The sequence below is a fragment of the Bubalus kerabau genome, chromosome 23 (assembly GCF_029407905.1).
Source record: "Bubalus kerabau isolate K-KA32 ecotype Philippines breed swamp buffalo chromosome 23, PCC_UOA_SB_1v2, whole genome shotgun sequence".
NCBI lineage: Eukaryota > Metazoa > Chordata > Mammalia > Artiodactyla > Bovidae > Bubalus > Bubalus kerabau.
This window is the reverse complement of record NC_073646.1, coordinates 25,834,084-25,856,591: the sequence shown is the minus strand read 5'-3', so window position 1 is coordinate 25,856,591 and position 22,508 is coordinate 25,834,084. Positions and strand designations below refer to the sequence as shown.

Here is a 22,508-nt window from a genome sequence, read left to right as displayed (position 1 = left end):
CCCAGTTAAAAAAAAAATCTTTTTATGTTATTTCTTATTTGAACGACATTTATTTTGGTCATTTTCTACTAAATTCAGCTATGTTCTTCTTTCTTATTTTTTTTGTTTCAATTTTTAAAATTTATTTTTTAATTGAAAAAGAATTGAATTTTGTTGTTTTCTATCAAACCTCAACATGAATCAGCTATAGGTATACATACATCCTCTCCCTGTTGAACCTCCCTCCCATCTCTCTCCCCATCCCACCGATCTGCATTTTAATGATGAGGCCACAGAGGCACAGAGAGGTTAGCGCACTTGCTTGTGGGCACAGAGCTAGGATCTGAATCCAGGCAATCTCACTCCAGAAGCCATGCAGCTAACCACTCACTGCCTCTAGAAACACAGTTCCTGAAGCCCTGGCATGCAGGGTTACCAGTCCTGCTGGCCAGAGAGGAAGCCTGAAGCCTCAAGAGGGCAAGTGACAAAGCCAAGGTCACAGAGTTAGGAAGCAGCAGAGTCGGGGGAAGCCTGAGCCAAGAAGAGAGCAGAAGCACCCAGAGGGCAGGAGACACCCTTAACTCACTTTTTTGATCTGAGGGGAGATGAGCAGTGAGTCCTGAAATGTCAGAAGCCAGCAGGGGTATGGAAATGACCCGTCTGTGCGTCCTGAGCCCAGCGGAGTGCACAGGCCTCCTACTCCTCTTCCCTCTCTTGGCTGCAGACCGAGTGAAGGGAGGGGTGGTGGTGGAGGGGGTGGATCAGTGGACAGGATGCAGCCAGCCCCGTGACAAGGAGCACGTGGAGAGGGAGCCCAGGACAGCAGGGCTGCGGGAGGGACCTCCCCTGGGAGCTGCTGACTCCTGAAACGTCACAATCTGAAGCTGGCCGGCAGCTTCCCTTGCTCTCCGGGGCAGCTGAGCCGGTCTGGCAGGGGGCCAGGAGGGAAGGGAAGACACAGCCTTCCCAGAACTGCTGCCCAGCGAGGGTTCCCGGAACCAGTGGCCACATCAGCTGCCCCACCCAAAAGAGAGGCTGGCCAGGCCAGGGCCCCGAGATGGCCTGGGCTCTGCCTGCCTGCCCCACTCCCAACCCGAGAGGGGAGGGGAGGGGTTGCTGGTTGGAGGGCTGCTTCTGCTGCCACCAGGAGCAAGAACCACCTCACCCAAGAGCCTGCCAGGCTCCCTGTGTACCTACTGTGTGCTCCAGGCCTCACCAGGCTCCCTGTGTACCTTCTGTGTGCTCCAGGCCTCACCAGGCTCCCCGTGTACCTTCTGTGTGCTTCAGTCCTCACTGGGCTCCCCATGTACCCACTGTGTGCTCCCATCCCCACCAGGCTCCCTGTGTACTTTCTGTGTGCTCCTGTCCTCACCAGGCTCCCCAGGTACCTACTGTGTGCTCCAGGCCTCACCAGGCTCCCTGTGTGCCTACTGTGTGCTGCTGTCTTCACCAGGCTCCCCATGTACCTACTGTGTGCTCCCATCCTCACCCACTCACTCGTGCCCCACGTATTCTTTTTTTTTCATTTTTATTTATTTTTGGTTGCACTGAGTCTTTGTTGCTGCTCGGGGGCTTTCTCTAGTTGCAGCAAGCAGGGGCTACTCTTCATGGTGGTGTGTGGGCGTCTCACTGTAGTGGCTTCTCTTTGTTGCGGAACACGGGCTCTACATGTGTGGGCTTCAGTACCTGTGGCACACACACTTAGTTGCTCCGCAGCATGTGGAATCTTCCTGGACCAGGGATTGAACCTGCATCCCCTGCACTGGGAGGCAGATTCTTATCCACTATGCTACCACGGAAGTCCTGCCCCTTGTATTCTCGTTGCAGGTGCTTTCTTAGCACTTACTATCTGCCAGCTACTACAGATGTGGAAAAGGACATTCATTCATTCATTCATTTCTTCCTCCTTGCCTTTAACAAATATTTGAGCCAGAAGAAAAGTTACTGGAGAATCTGGGGCACAGAGATGAGACTATCAAAGGCTCCCTCTGGCCTGGGGGGTCAAGGGCAGAAGCAGAGCTCCATGAGGAGGCCACTGGACTAGCCCAGGTACTAGGTGCCAGGTGTGCCAGGGTTGTAGGGAAGAAGAGGTAAGAATGGGTTAAATTCTAGATCTGATTTGAAGGTAGAGTCAACAGGCTTTGCTGACAGAATGGAGTTTGAGGGCTGGGGCAGAGAAAAGGTGATTAGAAGGAGTAAAAAAAAATGATTCTGAGGGACTTCCCTGGTGGTCACAGTGCTGAAGAATCCATCTGCCAATGCAGGGGACTTGAGGTTGACCCCTGGTCCGGGAAGATCCCACAATGCCGCAGGGCAGCTAAGCCCATGTGCCACAAGTACTGAAGCCCACATTCTGCAACAAGACAAACTGCCACAATGAGGAGCCTCTGTGCGGCAACAAAGACCCAGCACCGTCAACACAAAAACAAATAGTTTTTATAAAATGACCCTGAGGGCTTTGGCCCGAGCCATTGGAAGGATGGAGGTGCCACCCACCAAGATGGAGTGGACTGAGGTCAGCCACCATCGGATGCGTAGGAGGCTGTGAGGGTGGGAGCTGTCAGTGCTGAGGGGCCGGGAAGGTCCCCCTGGTCCCACAGGGTCGGTGAGGGCGGGTGGGGTGGGTAAATGAACAAGACTCGCCCCGGGGAGCGGCAGCGGTGTGTGGAGAGGAAGGAAGAACATGTCCCAGAAGGCACATGGCCCCGCCAGGGCAGGAAACCTGCTCCACCTTCTGTGAGGAGAAACCTAGCCCTGTGCCTGGCACAGAGCAGGAACTCCACAAATGAGCGTGTGTACTTGACTTTATTCCCGTTTTTACACTGATACAGGGCTTCCTTAGTGCAGGGCGCTGATCTAGGATGCTTAAGGACCCCTGTGAGATGCATAGAATGATGACACCCATTTTACAGTTTCTGAAGGAGCCTAAAAGGAGGAGGGTGTGGTCCATTTCCCATCCCACAAGACAGGCCCTGGGCTGCAGCGATGGGTAAGGGTCACAGAGGATGAAAGCAGTGAAATCAGTAGGGCTGGAGGACAACACTGTCTACCAGGGATGGTAAGCAATTCAGACCCCATCCCCAAGGAAGTAGGGAGCCACTGAAGGCTATTAAGCAGGAGGGGAGCTGCTTTCCAGAAAGCTCACTCTGACCTGTGTGTGAATGACCGCAGGAGCAGCTGATAGAGGAGCGGGTACTGCCGGGGCTGCAGAAGAGCAGGCAGCACCAGCTCTGTCTAGGAAGTGGATGTGGCAGAACCTGGTGATGCCTAGTGGCTGGGAGCGGCAAGTGGCCTTGGGTGGGGGCACGGGTGGATGGGTGGATGGTGGGGGGATGCTGGGAAGAGGTGTGGTCTTGCTGGGGAAGACCACATGCTTTGAGGCACTGTGGACTTGGTGAGTCCAAATGGGTGATGGACCCAGGAGGCATCCAGGAGGCAGTATGTCCTAGTAGCCTGGAGCTCAGAGAGAAAGCTCACGCTGGAGGAGACAGGTTTGTGGGTCATCAGCTGTGGCTCAAGCCCAGGGTTCGCTGTGCAGAGTGAGACACAGCCGCGTCTGGGGGGCAGGAGAGGGCTGGGGACTGTGGACCTCCTTCATGGGACTCACTTGGGCCAGACTCCCAGAGTGATGGTCACCATCTCAGGGACGGGCTGGCATCCTACTCCAACAGCCACTTTTTGGCAATGTGGACACTCAGGTTGGCTGTGGACAGGCTGAGTGCAAGTGTCCACAGGAGAGGCATCTGGGTGACTCCACCTAGCATCCTGGAAGCCACGCCCATCCTCAGAAGGTACCAGAGCTCCCAGGAAGGAAGCTGAGACTGAGGGACCTGTGTGCAGACATCTCCTGCTGAGGCCCAACGGCCAGCCTCCGTCACTCTACAAGACCTTCTCCTGCTTCGTGTCTCTGCCCACACTATCCTCATTGCTTATCACTCACGCACGCCTGCTGTGCACTGTCCAAACCCGCCCCCCCCACCCGGAGAAAGCCAGCTCCTACAAGGCCAGAGGCTATGCCCACCCTGTTTGCTGCTATAGCCCTACAGCCTAGCACAGGGCCTGGCACACAGCAGGGGGCTTCCATAGATATTTGCTGAATGAAGAATGAATGGACGAATGCCCCCTGGCTGTGTGCAGTGAGGTCTGGCCAGCCAACCCTGATGGAGGCAGGGATACAACTCCCAGAACTGGTGTTTTCTGCCTCTTACTGCTGGATAAGTACTGACCAATCTGGGCTCAGAGTCTCCTTGAATACCCCGATGCAGGCACCACGTGGATCTTGGCCACCCCAGAGGGGAGGGGGGGCTGACCTCCCAAGAGCTGGTAATTGGGGCATTATCATGATTAGTGCTCACTGCCCTAAGACACAGATATAAGATGTCTGGAGCTCCGGATGCTGATTAGATTTTGGCTGTCTTAGTGATAGTCATGGCTCCTGGTGCGCCTCCTTCCTAAGGTCACCAGAAGTCACCATGATTTCCCCCAGTTCCTTGAGTCTTTAGAAATCAGGCCCTGGGCCCCTCTGCCCACAGGGCCCACCCCTCTTCCCCAGCCGAGGAACATGGAAGGTGCAATTATTATCATTCCCTTTGTAGACAGGGGGAAACTGAGGCCCAGAGAGGTTCAGAAACCTGCCTGAGGATGCTCAGCAAGTCAGCGGTGGGCCTGGGAAGTGAACCCAGATCTTCTGAGTCACAGTACAGCACCTGGCCTAGAGGAAGCAGCCATAAATTCACTCTTTATAGGCCACTCTGCTTGCTTCTCCCAGCAAGCCCCGTGTGGAAGATGTGGTCAAACCTCCCTTGCACAGAAGAGGAAACTGAGGCTCAGAGGGGTTCAGTAATAGTCCCAAGGAAGTGATGAGCTAGAATTTGGCTTCTACCACTGTTTGCCCAGGATTCCCAGGTGGCGTAGTGGTGAAGAATTTGCCAGTCAATGCAGGAGACACAAGGGACGTGGGTTTGATCCTGGGTCAGGAAGATCCCCTGGGGTAGGAAATTGCAACCCACTCCAGTATTCTTGCCTGGAGAATCCCATGGACAGAGGAGCCTGGCGGGCTACAGTCCATGGGATCACAAAGAATTGGATATGACTGAGCGCACACACGCACACACACTCTGTTTGCCCAGCCCTTGCAAGGAGCATGTCTTAACAGTGACCAGGACTTTGCCCCCTAGGCAAACCTGATAGGGCAGCACAGAGAAATGCTCCCTGCTCAAGGTCTCGGTCTGCAGACAGGTGGGGTTGAGGGTGGGGCTCTCCTTGGAGTTCTTTCTGTTGTCTCATCCCTTATCATTCTTGGCCCAGTCAGGGACACCTGTCAGTCATGTGGGGTGACCCATGTGGGCACGGACCCCAGGGCACCTAAGACACGGAAGCTTAACTCTGAGCGTGGGCCTGGCACTAACTGGCTGGGAGACCTTGGCAAGCTGGGGTCCTTGAAGACCACAGAGCCTCGGTCTCCTTATCTGTGAAACGACAGCAGGACCACTTTGCCTCCTGGGGTGGTTGAGTAGAGGCAAAAGGACCATGGCTGGCATGGCTGGGCAGGGAGGCCTGGGGCAGAGCTGACGGGCCAGGTGACAGAGCCCGTCTCCCAGCGCCAAGTGACCACTCTGCAACCCTGAGTACACGGCAAATGCCAGGACACACAGATGGAGTCTCAGAGTATAAGCTGAGCGAAGGAAGCTGGGCTTGGAAGGGCGATATGTGCTCCATTTAGATAAAGTCCAAAAGGAGACAAACCAATCTTGGGGTTAGTGATTGGCAGAGTGTCCTGGGAGAGGGTGGGGCGGGAGAGAAACTGCTATGGGAAGTGCTGGTCATGCTTCGTTTCTTGATCAAGTTATACGTGCTCGTGTTTACTTTGTGAAGCTGGGCCTTTGCCTGCATGTACATTGCAATAAAAAGGAAAAGAAAAAAAAAAGATGGATGAGACGGAAAGGAAGAGAGCAGAGGAGAGTGCATGAGGTGATCAGGGTATGTCAGCAAAGGTCCCAGAACAGCCAGTTCTCAGGGCTGGTGGATCCCCAAAGACCTTGGAGTCCACAGTTGGTAAGACTGCAGGTCCCTCTAGGCCTTTGCACAACGCCATCAACACTCTAGCTACTTGCCCCCAAAGATGGGGCACTCACTCCTTCTGGGGGCAGCTTCCAGCCACCTCTCGTGGCCACGGAGAGTCACCTCCCCCAGCATCAACTCAAACATCTAAGAGACTTCAGACACACGACCTCAGAGAGTAGAGAGGGGACAGTGGTGAGCACATGTCCAGCCCTAACAGGCAGCCGCCCACCACTCTGCTTTGCACCATGTACCTGAAGGCCTAGGCATCGCTAGGACTCTTGATTTTCCACAAGAAACTAGAAATCCAGATTTTTATGTATATTACTTTGATTTTTAAACGCTTGATTTTTAAAAACCACACACCACATTTGTGATCCCCTTTGGCTTACAACCACCAGCTGATGTCCTCTTGCAGGGGGCGGGGTGGGGTGGGGGTGGGCAGAGTGGTGAGTGTCCTGAGACGCCAGGACCCCCAACAAGAGGAAAGACCCCCTGCACCTTCTCTAAGCTCCAGCACCCCAAACGTTCCCTTCCTTCTGTCCTTCTGGGATGCAGTTGTTATGGTGGTGAGGGGAAGCAGGGCTAGAGGCACGTCATCACTGCCTGCTCTTGTGTGGCTGAGCCGCAACACTTTTTCAGTGAGGAATTCCAAAATTTTGCAAGTCCCACTGCCTTCCTGCTCAGTGGGGGCAGGCAAGGGGAGGTCAAAGAACAGTCCTTACAGCTTCCCCGCCCCGCCCCAACGTCCCCCAATGTACCACAGACTCCCCACTTCCCTTGGGCCATTTCCTCTGCCTTCCAGTGCCCTCCACCTACGCACCCTCAGAAAGTTCCTGGTCAAACCCTACTCTTTCCTCTGCCCACTTCACAGCTCTGCCAGTCTCTCTGTCCCAATATCCTCTCCATTCTCATAAAGGGTGAAACATGCCTGTCATTACTCTGTCTTTCCAGGCTAAAAGTCCTCCAGGGCAAGGATTGTGTCTTACTCATTATGTCTCTTTGCAAACACGGGATGCAGCCAACCAATGCCTGCGAAACTGAAGCTGTCGGCTGCCTCATCGTGGGTGTCCCGGAGGCTGCCTGGAGGTTAGCTCCCTCCTGGCCTTTGTACGTGCCATTCTCACGGCCCGGTATGCTGGCCAATATTGACACTCAGTGACTAATATGAGTACAGGTATGTTTACAAGGTCTTTCATATTCACTATGTTATTATTTTCACAAAAACCCTAGAGAAGGGCAAAGCAAGTCATATCCCCATTTTATGGTTTAGGAAATTGAAGCCCAAAGAGGGCAAATGACTTGCCCAAGATTACTGAGCAAGTGAGTTGCAGAGCTGAGACGAAGATGCAAGTTTTGTTTTGTCTTTTTTTAAAAAAAAAAACAACTCATCTGGGTACCAGAGCAGCGTCAAAGAAAAGTCCTACAACTTCAGAGGGGAAGAAGAGAAAATAATTGGCAAATTAGTCAAGGAAAATGCAAATAAAGATAACAGTACAGAAATATTATTGTTATTGCTGTTGTCTGTTGTTGTTTAGTTGCCAAGTTGTGTCTGACTCTTTTGCGACCCCACAGACTGTAACCCGCCAGGCTCCTGTGTCCATGGGACTTCCCAAGCAAGAATACTGGAGTAGGTTTCCTTCTCCATTTCCTTCTCCAGGAAGGATCCCAACCCAAGGATCAAACCCGTGTCTCCTGCATCAGCAGGTGGATTCTTTACCATTGAGTCCTGTTAATACTGAATAAAATGGAATTCAAGGCATCAAAGTATTATTAAAAGAGATAAAGGTAGCTGTTTTATATTGATAAAAGGAGCAACTCACCAAGAAGGTGTAAAAGTCATGAACCCTCTTCTAGTCATACATTCTATTTACATGCACCAGAAAACATAGCTTCCAAAAACGAAGCAAAAGCTAAGGGCTTCCCTGGTGGTCCAGTGGTTAAGAATCCACCTTGCAGTGCAGGGGATGTGGCCTAAATTCCGGTCAGGGAACTAAGATCCCACACGTCTTGGAGCAACTAAGCCTGTGTGCCTCAATCACTGAGGCTGCACGCCACAACTAGAGAGCCTGCGTGCTTGTGCTGTGATGAAAGAGCTAAAACTTGATATAGCTAAATAAATAAATATCTTTTAAATGACACAAAAAACTGAGAGCAGGTCAAGGAAAAATGAACAGAGCTTCCGTTATAGTGGGAGATGAAGCAGGTAGAGAAAACTACATTAAAAAACATGAAAAATACAAATGATATAATTAGTAAACATGACCTAGATAGACATATTTTTATAACTGTACATCCGCCAGAAATACACATCTTTTCAATGACAAGAGGAACAGACAGAAAGACTGAACATCCTACAGAAAATCCTACAAAGACGATCTCAACAAATTCTCCATCACTGAGATCATAGAAGCTACAAATACTGACCACTATCCATAGAAATCAATAATCAAAATATAACTTAAAAATTCCATCCACGTTAAAAAACCATGAAGTATACAACAATTTTAATCAAAAAAGAAATGATCAACTATTTTAGTAGCAAATGACTTTGTGTAATAAGAACTGTGGAATAAAGTCATAGCAGTACTTAGAAAAAATTATAGCCTGAGGTAGATTTATTAGGGAACAAGAAAGACTGAGAACAACTGTTAGCCACAAACAAGGAGTCTCAGAATGGAAGAAACCCTTATTGACAGCAGCTCATGTAGAAGAGGGGATTCCTGGGTGGCTCAGAGGTAAAGAATCTGCCTACAGTGCAGGAGACCCAGGTTCGATCCCTGGGTTGGGAAGATCCCCTGGAGAAGGAAATGGCAATCCACTCCAGTATCCTTGTCTAAGAAATCTGATGGACAGAGGAGCCTGGTGGGCTATACAGTCCATAGGGTCACAAAAGAGCCGGTCACCACTCAGTGACAAAACAGTAGAAGGGAATTCTGGAGGATTTAGCTGACAAATCCAATACCAGCCCCAAGGGGGATGTGGCTACTACAAAGTAGGACTGCAGGTGGTACCAACAGAGGCATGGGTTCCAGACCAAGCAGGTGATAGTCTCCCTCCTTTCTGACTGGGGAAGGCTTTGGGAGAGGCAATGGTTTTTATGTGGGGCTCCGACCAACTGGATCATGTACAAAGCCAGACTGAACAGGAAGAATGACAATGAATTATGGCTGAGTTGTCTGAATGAGAGAACCATTAAGGGGACTTCCCTGGACATCCAGTGGCTAAGACTCCATGCTCCCAATGCAGGGGGCCCAGGTTCAATCCCCTATCAGGGAACTAGATGCCACATGCCACAATTAAGACCTGGTGCAGCCAAATAAATAAATACATAAATATTTTTTTGAAAGGAAAAGAGAACCATTGGGCTGGACTGGAGGGCAATGCCTACAACCTCCAAAGCTAGAAAGTGAAAGCTCCTGGAAAGCTGAACTGGCTAACTCCCAGGAAACATCTCCTCCTAGTTAGAGCTGTCCAACAGCAGGAATCTGGCTTCTAGAAGGCCTACTCCCCAGAAGCAAGACTGTTGGGAGGCCAGGGGCGAGGGTCAGTCTGCGGGCTTGGAGGGCTGCCCCCACAGAGGACTGGCATCCCTCCTCTCCCTCTCCGGAGAAGTTCCATTTCCTCTTTTAAAAAGACAAAACACTTTTCTGGCTGTTTCTGGAAACCCTCAGGCCTTTCACAGTTCTCCAAAACAGTCCTTGGTGATTACACTCCCTTATTTCTAACCAAGAAACCTAGTTCTTTTAAACTCTGCTCCGTGGGCTGGACTGCTCAGAATAGTGGTTAAACTTTGCATACTTTCCCAGCCCCAGATTTGAAAGCAGCTTCTGCCACTTCCGAGTTGCGTCTCCAGGTTAAGACTCTTCCCTGAGCCTCAGTTTCCTCCCCAGGGAAATGGGGAGACACCCATGCGTCTACCTGCCTCCATGTACCACAACGCCTGATGGGGGAGCCAGTCCCCCACTGCCCGCACCCCCACAGTGCCCCCTCTGCTTTAAGGTGCCCTCCCTGTCTGCCATGCTGGGGAGGATGCTCGCTGGCAAAATAATCTGTAAAATGATCAGCACAATGATCGGATCACCTGTGATCTCGAGCCTGGCCTGACCACGTGCACAAAAGTTGCTGAGCAGATCCATGGCAGGTGAGCACTAACAGTGGATGGTGACTTTAGCACTTGAATAGTTTCCATGATGTGCTTAAACACAGTGGGAAAAGCTGAGGACGCTGGAATTGTCGGGTTCACAGCTGTGTGACCCCCAGACAAGTTACTAAGTCCGCTGCCCTGTCTTTTTTTATATATATCTGTAAAATCTGGATAAGAGCAGTTCCCACCTTGTACGGTTTCGGCACAAGATGAATGAGGCAATGCAGGTGTCTGGCTCCCGCTGGCTTTCCTGACCTCTCTCCCCTCCCCTCTTCGCCTTGTTTCAATTCCATCCAACCACATCAGCTTCCCTGTGCTGAGTCAGACACACCTCAGCCTTCGGCCGGGATCACTCTTTCCCCAGATATCTGCCTGTTGTTCTACTTTGGGTCTTAGCTCAAAAGTCACCTCCTCCACTAGACAGCCAGCCCCACGAGGACCCTTGCTTCTGTGTCAGTTGCTGCTGTGTCCACAGCCTCCACACACTTGCTGAGTTGAGTGCAAGCCGCGAGCCCCACGCAGGCACTCGAGACAGCGTGCGTGCCTGTCACTTTTAGCTTTGCAAACGGGATCTGCAGGCCGGAGGCTGTTGGTCCCTTCGCAGTCCTGTTGCTCAGAACACCTCCTCCTTTTCAGGAAATCTGTTCCACCAAACCCCGGAGGGCCAGGCTTCTCCTCCCTTCACCAGGATCTGTCTCCTCCCTCTCTCCTGGAGGAAGAAGGAGGGGGATTCAGACACCAGCTCAGAGGGTGAGCCTGCCCAGTGAGTCAGAGCTCCCACGCCTGCTTCGGTGAAGACCTGTATTTAAGTGCCAATGAGGAGGTGAGGAGGCCTGAGGGGGCCCCAAGAATGAGAATGAGTCAGTTGGAGGCAAACCCGAAACCTCAGAGGCATCACCACTTCTTGGAAAGGCACAGATGTGCGCACGTAGAACAGTGCCCCCAGAGTGGGGGCAAGCAGCAGGCCCGGAAGTGGGGCCAGTGGGCTGGACAAGAACTTTTCTAGCATCCTCTGTGGTTTCCTCCATCTGGCCCACTCCTCCAGGGCCTCTTGCCCTTCTAAATGTCCCTTCTCAGAGAGGCTCCCCCAACTCCGCCCGCATCCTGCTCTACTTTCTTCTGAGCACTGTCGCTAGCGGACATGACATGACACTGCAGAAGACACGTCCTCCCGCAGCCCAGACGTGTTTCCAAATTCAGAATTACTCAGATTAGAGAAAGGTCATCTTCTATAAAGCATACCACCCGTCATAACGATCCCTGCCCTCCACGGGGTCCGAGGAGCACCCTGTGACCAACCACATGTGCATCTCTGCAGCAAGACACACGAGCCTTCACACCACTGGGAAGAAATGAGGACTCCAAACAGCCTCGTGTTTACTTCACGTCAGGTCTTGCTTCCAACTGAGTGACGAGAACGCTTCCGGTTTTCAGAGCTTGTGGATTTCGAATGCTAGATAAGGAGTGTAGCTCTGTGCGTGCGTTTGTGTACTGCTTGTTTTCACAACTCGAGGTCAAATTCCTGGAGGATGAGGACTCTGTGCCAGTCCTCTGGCACCTTGCCTGGCATGTGTGTGTGTATGACTACGTTGCTTCAGTCGTGTCCGACGCTTTGTGACTCTATGGACTGGGTAGCCCACCAGGCTCCTCTGTCCAGGGGATGCTCCAGGCAAGAACATCTGGGAAGCCCCGCCTGGCACACAGGTGCCCAATAAATATCCGAAGAAGAAATGAATGAGGAAGTTGGATGTGAAGAAGTGACTCTGTCCTCACTGGGGAGAGAAACAGCAATCACCAAGCCGTGGGCAAAGTCTCTCCAAAAAATCATCTCCAAAAAATGCCACCCCTCCCCCCTCCAAATACCCATTTTACTGACAAGCAAACTGAGGCTGAGAGGTTAAGCAACTTCCTCCAGATCCCACAGACAGGAAGAGCAAGTTCACAATTGAATCTGGGGCCCCTGACTTAAAACCTGTGCCCTTCTCTCTGCCTCAGCCTCAGAGAAGCAAGGCAACCGGGAATACGGCCCATCAGACGCAGGGTCCCCTGGTCTCTCCAGGACCCCCCGCCTCCACTGGGGTCCTCCCATTCACACTCTTAACAGGGCAAGTTTGGACAATGTCTAGGCAAGCCATCATCCTCTCTTCTAGCCGAGCCAAAGGAAATCTGGTCAAACAACTCTGGGCATGTTTCTGGCCCTAAGGAATGCTCCCAAAGATATCCCTTTCAGCCACCCCAGCAGACTGGCATGATGGGAAAGGACACAGGTTGGGAAGGAAAGCAGGTTCGAATCCCTCCATCTATCACTCCTAGATATACAACCTTAGGCAAGGCTACTGTGCACATCTCTGAGTCTTGGTTTTCTTGCCTGTAAAATGGGTGGGTAGACTCAACGCCATCCAATGGGATTCATTTATTTGCTTAACAAATACACAGTGCTTACTGCACACCAGGCACTGTTCTGTATGCCTGACGCTTATGAATTCAGTTCATCACTGCAAAAGGTATAAAGTAGTCATAATAATTTCACAAATGGGGAAACTAAGGTCCTGAGACAGTGGCTCCATAAGAAGTAGCACATGGACATCCCTGTTCAGTGGTTAAGAATCTGCCTGTCAATGCAGAAGGCATGGGTTCAATCCCTGGTCTGGGAAGATCTCACACGCCGCAGAGCAGCTAAGCCTGTGGACCACAACAATTGAGCCTGTGCTCTAGAGCCTGAAAGTGAAAGTGAAAGTGAAGTTGCTTGGTCCTGTCCAACTCTTTGCAACTCCATGGACTGTAGCCTACCAGGCTCCTCTGTCCATGGGATTTTCCAGGCGAGAGTACTGGAGTGGGTTGCTAGTAGCCGCAATTACTGAGCCAACACTCCACAACCACTGAAGTCCGTGCACCTAGAGCCCGTGCTCCACTATAAGAGAAGCCACCACGATGAGAAGCCCTCACACTGCAACAAAGAGTAGCCCCGGCTCTAGCAACTAGAGAAAGCCCTCGCAGCAACAAAGACCCAGCTCAGCCATAAATAATAAATAAATAGAAGAATGAGCAGAGCCAGCATTTGAACCTGGGCGACCTGGCTCCAGAGTCCATGCTCTTAACCTCCAAGCTATACGTCTTGACAGGTACAACAGACATGAACACTGACTGTGGATGTATTGTGTGTTGGGAATTGTGCTTGGGAGCTTATAAAACATGATGTCATTAACAACTCACAGAAGCTCAGTTTTACAAATGTGAGGAAATGAAGCACCCAGGGGGCTTGTGTTTCTCCTCCACTCCCAGGTGGCATCGAGGACAGTGGGCATTTGATCCCGAACTCTCTCCTCTGAACTGTCTCCTCCATCTGGTCCCTCCATCCTGGTAGGGATTGGGGGTGGGGGACGCTCAAGAAAAGGAGGTCCAGGAAAGGGTCTTTCTTCTCACATCCCTGATACTTTGTCTCAGCTCTTTTTTCTGGATCTGAGCACCAGGAAATTGTAAATGCCTTCGGGGACAATTCCTGTCTCTGCCTGGGCTTTCTGCAACCGTGGGCTTTAGTTGTACAGCAAAACGCATCAGTCACTGAGTCACTGCCCAGAATTTGGAAATGCTCAGGTCATCCCAGACCTGCTGGGAACTGAGTGTGTTGTAATCAGGGCTACAGGCTAGTGCTTCTCCCTCCCTGAGAACTTCCCACAGCCTCCCCCCAAGATTTGACTCTAGAAATCCAGGGTGGGGGTCCAGGAATCTGCATTGAGATTTTTATGGTTCAGGCAAAAGTAAAACACGTTGACCTATACTCCTCTCATGACATGCAAGGCCTTTCATGACACGTCCCACCTTTCCATCCATTACTGGCTTTCCCCCACTTTCCCCCCATCCCTGTACGACCCCTTAGCCTTTATCTATGCTGTTCCCACTGCTCAGCATGCTGTTCCCTCTCATTGTGCCTCTACCAAGCTCCCCCACTCCTCTCCCAGGGCTGGCTCACAGGTCCCTGCTCCACGAAGTCCGTCCCATTGCCTCATGAAGCTTGATCACCCTCACCTTATGCTTCCTTTCTTTCTCATAGCTCTCCCCTGCCCCCACGACCCCTTCACCCAGGGGGAGCTCCTTGGAGGCACACACCAGTGCCCTGAACAGCACTCAAGCAGTGCCCAGTGGGAGCCCAGTGAATGCTAATGAGTGAATGAATGGCTGGGGTAGGTCATCCCCCCTTCCACATCTCATTAGGCTCATCTGTACTCATGGTGGGTCTAACTGAGTTCAAGTGGCCTTTGCAGGACTCTGCAATGCCCTGACTGTGGGGGAAACCCAGACTAACATAAACCCGAGCCTCAGTTTCCCCACTAAACTGGAGGATTTTCATAAAGGCTCCGATGTCCCAGCAAATACCTGGTGTTCCTTAAAGGCCACCCACAGGGGAAGAGCTGCGGGGGAGGGGTCACACCTCACAGAAGGCAAATGTTAGGGTTCCAACAGGGTAAGTGCTGGCCTGGGGGGTGATTTGTGAATCTTAGCAGCAGGCATCAAGTTTGCTGGTCCCCAGTGTCTCCTGATTATAAGAAATACAGATGTTGTTCAAGGAAAAGAAGAAGAATCATCTAGATTCTGGGGTTGACTGAATCTGAATCTCACCAAAAAGAGCCTGGGAATGTGCATCTTAATAGAATCCCCTGGAGAATTTGTTCATAAAATAGTTTGACAAATTTTGTTGTTTTGTGGACTGCTCTGGCTCTGGTGCCAGAATGACTGGGTCTGAATCCTGCTCCACACTTGCCTTGTGGGCATCAGCTTGGGCGAGTCATTAAAGCTGCCTCTGCCTCAGCAGTCCTCATTTGCAAAATGGCCACAAAACGCACAGCGCACCAACCAGAAAGGCTATTTTGAGATTTAACTCAGAATACTTTCAATGCTCAGGACAGACCCATACAACATAAGTTCCAGCAAATGTTCGCTATTATTGGGCCCATCTAGTAGTCAAATAAGGAGAGCAAAGGTCGAAAGGCCTAGTTTCACTCGATTCTTTGACCCGGTCTCCAACTTCAGAGTTTTCAGAACTTTCCCCACCCATTTTCTCCCCGGAATCCTCACCAACTTCCTGTGCGCGGGCTGGGAGTGAGTACCCAGAGAAGAACCGGGAAGGGAGTTGGAGGGGAGGAGGGTGATGACCCAAGACCCGTCTCACCGCCACGCTCAAGACGCTCCCAAGCACCCAGGACTAGCCTCCCCAGCCCCGCTTCAGCTGCGCCGGGCCGGCCGGACGGAATCGCCGCAGCCCCGCTCGCCGAGAAGAGCCGGCAAGTGGGCGATCCCCGCTGGGGATAGGGTGATCCCGGGGTCCCCGCCGCCGGCAGCCCAGCGCTCTCCCGGCCGCCACGACTCGCCTGGACCGATTCCCCCCACCTTCCACCCGTACTCGGGCGCCGGGTCCTACCTGCGCGCTCCAGGTCCATTCGCCGCGCCGGCCCCGGAGCGGGAAGTAGGGGACCCCCCGGGAGGCCGTCCCTGCCCTGGCCGCGCCGCTCGGGGCTTTCCTGGGCGCCGGGCGAGCCCGCCCCGCTTCCTGCGCCCCGCCCCGTGTCCGCCCATTGGCCTGCGCCGCCCCGCCCCCAGCACCCCGCGCTCCCCTGGGCGCCCTCCCGGTGGGGCCGCCGCGGGTCCCGGCAGCGTCCCTGTCCCCTCAGTCCCCGCAGTCCGAAGGGCTTCAGATCTCTCCAGGAGGCGACCCCAGCGCCTGTGCCCCGCGGCCGCCGGAGGTCACACCCCAGCCAAGAGAACTCCGCAGGGCTTCCCCTCGCTTTCAGAATAAAATCCCAGCTCCCGGATTTGGCATCAACCCGTCCGTCGCCCCGGGCCCTGACATTCCCGCTGAGGCCCCCAGCTGCCTCTTTCCGCAAGAGGGCAGGTGCATGCAGGATTGGGGGGCTGGGCATCTTGAAGCCTGCTCCCTTTTCCGATAAGCCCAACTTCTCCTGAATGCGGATGTGTGTTCTTCCCTTCAACAAATGTTTTCGGAGCGCCTGACCATATGCCGGATTCCAGAAAATTTTAGATAGTAAAACAATTCTTCAGTCAATAGTACCGTCTGGCAGCCCCCTTTCTAAGGCGCTGCATATATTAATATTAACCACCAGCTACCCTGTGAGGGAGCTATAGTGCTGTCTCCCAGTTTTTTAGATGGGAAAACCGAGGCACAGAGCCTTTGTGGAGAAACTTGTTCAGAATCATGCAGCCGGTGTGGGGTTCGAACCCAGGCACCATGGATCACTAATCCCTTAAAAGCAACATTTTAAAAGTCGTGATGGAGCCCAGAAGGTAGGGGAAAAACAGTAAATGAATAAAATATTTCAGGTAACAAAAGCTACCAAGAAGAGAGTAAAACAGAGAGAGAGAGAGAGAGAGAGAGAGAGAGAGAGAGAGAGAGAGAGAGAGAGAGACCTGTCTCCTCCCCAGGGACGAGAGATTTGAGCTCCGAGCCTAGGGAGGACACGGGCTAGACTAGTTTAGAAGGGGGAACAACCAGTGCAAAAGTCTTGGGATAGGAACCAACTTAGCATATTGGAGGAATTGCCTGGAGGTCAGGTTGACTGGAGAACCCTCAGGAGGGGAGAGGGGAAGAAGGTCAGGTTGGAGGTATGCAGACTTAGGCTGGACAGTGCCGGGGTCCCTTTGGAAACCTGAAACCTTTTGCTCCGTCTTGGTGTCTCTGAGTTTGTGGGTGACTCAGGCGGTAAAAGAATCTGTGCATCTGCCTGCAATGAGGGAATCCCAGGTTCGATCCCTGGGTCGGGAAGATCCGTTGAAGAAGGGAATGGCAACCCAACTCAATATTCTTGCCTGGAGAATTCCATGGACAGAGGAGCCTGGTGGGCTATAGCCCGTGGGGTTGCAAAGAGTCGGACATGACTGAGCGACTGGCATTTATCCAGAGATGGCAGAAGTCTCAAGTTAGAAATGTATGGCCTGAGCTGTCTGCCCTCCTCTCCTCCCAAACTGGGCTCCCACCCTGTTTTCTGCATCTTTAAGCCATCTTCTCTCTTCCCTAGCTTCTACCAGATGGACTGTGTCTATGCACTAACCCCTCTGCTTACTATGGGACTCCAGACAAAGTGGATCGGGCACGGTACCTCAGCTCCCACGTCTGCAAAGTGGGGATGACCACAGGCCCCACTTCCTATGGTCTGAAATACATGAAAAGTGCTTGGAGCAATGCCAGGCACATATCAGGCGCTCAATAAATGTACATTGTTGTTCTTATCAGAAGGAAGATGAGAAAGAAGCTAATTTAGAGCCTGCTCCCTCTGCCTGTTTGCTTGGTTGTGAAACGGGGTAAAAATAGCACTGAAGGGAATTTCCTGATGGTCCAGTGGCTAAGACTAGACACTTCCAATGCAGGCAGGCAGAGGTTTGATCCCTGGACTGGGAACTAAATCCCATATGCCACAACTAAGAGTTTGCATGCTGCATCTCAGACCCGGGACAGTCAAATAAATAAATAGAAATAAAAATAAATATTTAAAAAATAGCACTGAACAGCTAGGAAAGACAGGGGTAGACGTGATCAGATGTGAAAATATTGGGAAATCTAGAGAAAGGGAATGGGCTTCCCATTTGGCACTAGTGGTAAAGAACCCACTTGCTAATGCAGGAGATGTAAGAGACACAAGTTCAATCCCTGGGTTGGGAAGATCTCCTGGAGGAGGGCATGGCAACTCACTCCAGTATTCTTGCCAGGAGAATCCCACGGACAGAGGAGCCTGGTGGGCTACGCAGTGTCCATCGGGTTGCAAAGAGTCGGACACGACTGAAGTGACTTAGCACGCAGCACAGAGGAAGGGAATATGGGAATTCTTCGTACTTGCCACTTTTCTGTAAGTCCGAAATTATGTCAAAATAAAGAGCTAATGAAAAGAGGGCGCTGTCCTGAAGCCCTAGAGAGATAATAAATGTAGAGTTTGCCATCTTGCATCCAGTTGCACGATTCGGGTTCCTGCTGAGCTGCCTGAATTTTATTAGTGGCTGCTCTGTGTCAGGCCTCGGCAGGGGCCTGGAGGCCCCAAAGTAATAAAAACTCTGGTCCTCAGCTCAGCTCACACTGCATCATATTACCTGTTTTCAATCCTGTCTTTCAGGTTTAAAAACATTTAAAATTTATTTAGAATTTTTCTGTAGATTTAACAAAAAATTAATACATAGAGAGCTCCCATATACCCTCTCCTCTGTGCATAATTTCCCCTATTAGTAACATAACTTGCTTTAATGCAGTACGTTGGTAACAATTAGTGACCTGGTATTTTTACATTATTATTAACTAAAGTGTGCTGTTTACATTAAGGTTCACACTTGCTTCCTTTTCTCTTTCATTTAAAGACATTTGCAATTGGAGGATAATTGCTTTACAATGTTGTGTTGGCTTCTACTGTACAACAACGTGAATCAGCTATAGTATATATATATCCTCTCCTTCTTGAGCCTCCCTCCCTCCACCCCCATCCCACTTTCTACATCATCACAGAGCACCAGGCTGAGCTCCCTGTGTTACACAGCAACTTCCCACTGGTTATTTATTTTGCACATGGCAGTGTATATATTTCAAGGCTACTCTCACAATTTGTCCCACCTTCACCTCCCCTCGCTGTGTCCACAAGTCTATTATCCACATTGGCATCTCTATTCCTGCCCTGCAAATGGGTTCAACGGTACCATTTTTCTTGATTTCATATATATGCATTAATATATGATACTCGTTTTTCCCTTTCTGACTTACTTCACCCTGTGGAGCAGGCTCTAGGTTCATCTATTTCAGTTCAACTGACTCAAATTCATTCTTTTTTTAAGCCTGAGTAATTCTTTAACTTATATGGAGAGTACATCGTGAGAAACGCTGGGCTGGAGGAAGCACAAGCTGGAATCAAGATTGCCAGGAGAAATATCAGTAACCTCAGATATGCAGATGACACCACCCTTATGGCAGAAAGTGAAGAGGAACTAAAAAGCCTTTGATGAAAGTGAAAGAGGAGGGTGAAAAAGTTGGCTTAAAGCTCAACATTCAGAAAACAAAGATCATGGCATCTGGTTCCATCATTTCATGGGAAATAGATGGGGAAACAGTGGAAACAGTGTCAGACTTTATTTTTCGGGGCTCCAAAATCACTGCAGATGGTGACTGCAGCCATGAAATTAAAAGACGCTTACTCCTTGGAAGAAAAGTTGTGATCAACCTAGAGAGTATATTCAAAAGCAGAGACATTACTTTGCCAACAAAGGTCTGTCTAGTCAAGGCTATGGTTTTTCCAGTGGTCATGTATGGATGTGAAAATTGGACTGTGAAGAAAGCTGAGCACCGAAGAATTGATGCTTTTGAACTGTGGTGTTGGAGAAGCCTCTTGAGAGTCCCTTAGACTGCAAGGAGATTCAACCATCCATTCTAAAGGAGATCAGTCCTGTGATTTCTTTGGAAGGACTGATGCTAAAGCTGAAACTCCAATACTTTGGCCACCTCATGCGAAGAGTTGACTCATTGGAAAAGACTCTTATGCTGGGAAGGATTGGGGGCAGGAGGAGAAGGGGATGACAGAGGATGAGATGGCTGGATGGCATAACTGACTCGATGGACATGAGTTTGGGTGAACTCTGGGAGTTGGTGATGGACAGGGAGGCCTGGCGTGCTGCAATTCATGGGGTTGCAAAGAGTTGGACAGGACTGAGTGACTGAGCTGAACTGAACTGAATATACCACTGTGTATATGTACAACATGTACAATTTTTTCTGTCGATGGACATCTGGGTTGGCTGTTGTGAATTGTAAATATTTACAATGTTTGTAAATATTGTAAATAGTGCTGCAGTGAACATTGGGGTACATGTGTCTTTTCTAATTATGGTTTTGTCAGGGTATATGCCCAGTAGTAGCATTGCTCCTGAGCAGTTCAATGGGTTTTGACAAATGCATAATGACTTCTATCCACTCATGCATGTCTATGTGTGCATGTGTAAGGTCATTTCAGTTGTGTCTGACTCTTTGCAACCCCTTGGACTTAGCCTGCTAAGCTCCTCTGTCCATGGGATTCTCCAGGCAAGAATACTGGAATGGGTTGCCATTTCCTCCTCCAGGGGATTTTCGCTACCCAGGAATCGAACCTGCGTCTCTTACATCTCTTGCATTAGCAAGTGGGTTCTTTACCACTAGCACCACCTGGGAAGCCCTCTATCCACTCATGTGAAAGTGAAAGTGTTAGTTGCTCAATCATGTCTGACTCTTTGCAACCCCATGGACTGTAGCCCCCCAGGCTCCTCTGTCCATGGCATTCTCCAGGCAAGAATACTAGAGTGGGTAGCCATTCCCTTTTCCAGGGGATCTTCCCAACCCAGTGATTGCACCTGGGTCTCCTGCATTGAAGGCAGATTCTTTACCCTCTGAGCCACCAGGGAAGCCCCTCCACTCATATAGCAACATAGAGAAGAGTTTCACTGTCCTGAAAATCTCTTAGGCTTTGCCTCATCCTCTTCTTCCTCCTGAACCTTGGAAGCCATTGATCTTTTTACTGTCCCTATAGTTTTGCTTTTTTCAGAAATAGTTGGAATCTGACCATATATAGCCTCTTAAAGACTGGCTTCTTTCCTTTGGTGCTGCTGCTAAGTCGCTTTAGTCGTGTCCCACTCTGTGCGACCCCATAGACGGCAGCCCATCAGGCTCCACCGTCCCTGGGATTCTCCAGGCAAGATTACTGGAATGGGTTTCCATTTCCTTCTCCAATGCATGCAGGCATGCTGAGTCACTTCAGTCATGTCCGACTCTGTGCAACCCCGTGGACAGCAGCCCACCAGGCTCCTCTGTCCAAGGGTTTCTCTAGGCCAGATTACTGGAGTGGGTTACCATTGTCTTCTTCTTCTTTCCTTTAGTAATATGCATTTAAGGTTCCCCCAGGTCTTTTCATGGCTTGATACCTCATTTCTTTTTAGCACTGAATAGTGATATTCCATTGTCTGGATGTACACTGTTTATTTAGCTATTCACCTACGGAAAGACTCCTTGATTGCTTTCAGTTTTTGACAAGTATGAATAAAGCTGCCACAAACACTTATGTGCAGGTCTTTGTGTGGACATGTTTTCAACTCCTTTGGGTAACTATGGAGTGTGATTGTTAAGATCATATGGTAAGAATATTTATTTTTGTAAGAAACTGTCAAACTCTCTTCCAAAGTGGCTCAGCCAGTTTGCATTTCCATCAGTAATACATGCGAGTTCCCGTTGCTCTGGAACATCTTGTGCTGTTGGTTTTTTGGATCTCAGCCAGTCTAGTAGATGTGTAATGCTATCTCATTTTACTTTGCAAGTTCCATCAAGATACATTATGTTGAACATATTTTCATACGCTTATTTGCCATCTGTGTATCTTCTTTTTCATCTGTGAAGAACTTTTGCCCATTTTTCAATTGGGTTGTTTCTTTTCTCAGAGTTGAGTTTAAAAAAATTCTTTGTATATTTTGGATACAAGTCCTTAATTGGACATGTGCTTTGCAAAGATTTTTATCCAAGCCTGTGGCTTTTTATTCTCTTATCAATTTTTTTTTTGTAAAGTGGAAGTTTTATCTCTTAATGAGATCCAAGTTATTGAGTTTTCTCTTTTGGGCATCATACTATTGGTGTTGTATCCAAAAAATCATTGCCAAATCTAGATCCTAGATTTTCTCCTATGTCATCTAGAAGTTTTATAGTTTTGTATTATACATTTAGATTTATGATCCATTTGGGTTACTTTTTGTGATGGCTAGAAGGTCTGTATAGAATCTTTTTCTTTCTCCCTTTCTCTTTCTTTCTTCCTTACTTGATTTTTCTTTGTTTCTTTCTCTCCCTCCCTCCATCCCTCCGTTTTTCTCTCCTTCTCTCCCTTCCTTTCTGTCTCTCTCTCTCAGACCATACCTTGGGATCCTTGAGCTGACATGTGTGAGAGGTCCAGCTACGCTGAAGCCACTACTCGTCCTAGAGAGAGCACATGGAAAGAGATAGAAAGGCCTGAGGAGCCCCAGCTGTTGGGAACTCGTCAGCCCAGGCCCATATGTGAGTGAGGGAGACTTCCGATGTTTTAAGCTCCCACTCCTGACACCAAGGGAAACAGAGCCGAGCGGAGTCCACTGAGCCCTGACCAGATCGCAAAGCCACGAGCCAAATGAATGCTGTGATAGTTTCAACCTGACGCCAAATAGCACAAACTATCTCCACTGAGCCCGACCAGGTTGCAGATTCAGGAGCAAAAGAAATGCACTAAGTTTGGGGATAGTTTGTCTTGCAGCCATTGTATTGACGTGCTGCTGACCCACAGTACCTACCTTCCTTTTT

The 22,508-nt window shown here is 50.2% G+C and overlaps 1 protein-coding gene across 8 annotated transcripts in view; it reads right to left on the bottom strand.

Annotated features, from left to right (window-relative positions):
- Nucleotides 1-15,727, bottom strand: part of IL4R (interleukin 4 receptor) — a 52,367-nt gene extending 36,640 nt beyond the window's left edge. For 5 of the 8 annotated variants that reach the window (XM_055561305.1, XM_055561307.1, XM_055561308.1 and 2 more), the window contains exon 1: nt 15,603-15,713. The gene's annotated coding sequence lies outside the window, so the exon portion shown is untranslated. Of the gene's footprint in view, nt 1-565; nt 2,893-15,602 lie in introns of those variants that run through there. The other 3 variants (XM_055561306.1, XM_055561310.1, XM_055561311.1) reach the window with 2 other exon arrangements.
- Nucleotides 15,728-22,508: the final 6,781 nt, after the last annotated feature.